Source organism: Gossypium hirsutum, chromosome D09, assembly GCF_007990345.1.
Source record: "Gossypium hirsutum isolate 1008001.06 chromosome D09, Gossypium_hirsutum_v2.1, whole genome shotgun sequence".
Taxonomy (NCBI): Eukaryota; Viridiplantae; Streptophyta; class Magnoliopsida; order Malvales; family Malvaceae; genus Gossypium; species Gossypium hirsutum.
Window position 1 is genome coordinate 17862580 of NC_053445.1, and position 1229 is coordinate 17863808.

Consider the following 1229-nt stretch of genomic DNA (forward strand, 5'->3'; position numbering starts at 1 on the left):
TATTGCTGTAGCTCCTGTTCCTCATACTATGTACGATTATGCCAAGCCCACTCTAACTGGGGCTGAATCGAGTATTGTAAAACCCACTATTGCTGAAAATAATTTGGAACTGAAGCCGAACACTATTCAGATGGTACAACAGTTTGTTTAGTTCGATGGTTTGCAAGATGAAGACCCAAATACTCATTTCAAAAATTTCCTGGAAATCTGCGACACTTTCAAGATTAATGGCGCCACTAACGAAGACATTCACCTACAATTATTCCCTTTCTTGTTGAGGAACAAAGCTAAATAGTGGTTAAATTCTTTACCACGAGGTTCTATCACTACATGGGATTAAATGATCGAGAAATTTTTTCTAAAGTACTTCCCACCGGCTAAAATGACCAAGTTGAGGAATGATATCTCTTCCTTTGTGCAGATCAATGTAAAGACTTTATATGATGCATGGGAGAGATATAAGGACTTATTGAGAAGGTGCCCTCATCATGGGTTACCCTTATGGTTACAGGTTAAAACCTTCTACAACGGTTTGAATCCTTCAACTAGACAGTTAATCGACGCAGTAGTCATTGGGACTCTACACCAAAAGTGGCTTATGAATTTATTGAAGAGATGACACTGAATAATTATTAGTGGCAAGTCATAAGGACAAAGTCCATAAAAGTAGCGAGTGTCTTTAATTTAGATTCAATCACCATGTTATCAAACCATGTGGAAATATTAAATAAAAAAATTGATGGTTTATATTTTTTTACGCAGGTAAATCTGGTGATGTAATGCGTTGCAAATGGAGGTGGAATAAATAATCCAAAATGTTTACCCTTTGGTCCTAGCATGGAGAATAAGCACATCAATTATATGGGTAATAGTTCTAGACCAAAAAATAACCCTTATAGTAATAGCTATAATGCAGGTTGGAGGAACCACCCAAATTTCTCATATAGTGGTCAAGGAAACCAAAGATCACAACTCCCTTCAGGCTTTTAACGACCTTATCAGCAAGAGAAGAAGCTGAATACTCATTTTCAAAACACCGAGAAAACTTTGAAAAATCAACAAGCATTAATTAATAGGCTTGAAAATCAGGTTGGGCAGCTTGCTAAATTGGCTTCAGAAAGGCAATAAGGTAGTTTACCTAGTTACATTAAGGAGTGGGAAAGTGTTGGTTGAGCCCGAAAAGAAGCTGTAAAAGGAAACTTGATAAGGAAAATGATAAGGGGGTAAAA

At 36.8% G+C, this 1229-nt stretch overlaps 1 non-coding gene across 1 annotated transcript; it reads right to left on the reverse strand.

Moving 5' to 3' along the window:
- Nucleotides 1–388: 388 nt before the first annotated feature.
- On the reverse strand, nt 389–495 carry LOC121221419 (small nucleolar RNA R71). Its single transcript, XR_005918810.1, has one exon. It is a non-coding gene; the product is annotated as a small nucleolar RNA R71 (small nucleolar RNA).
- Nucleotides 496–1229: the final 734 nt, after the last annotated feature.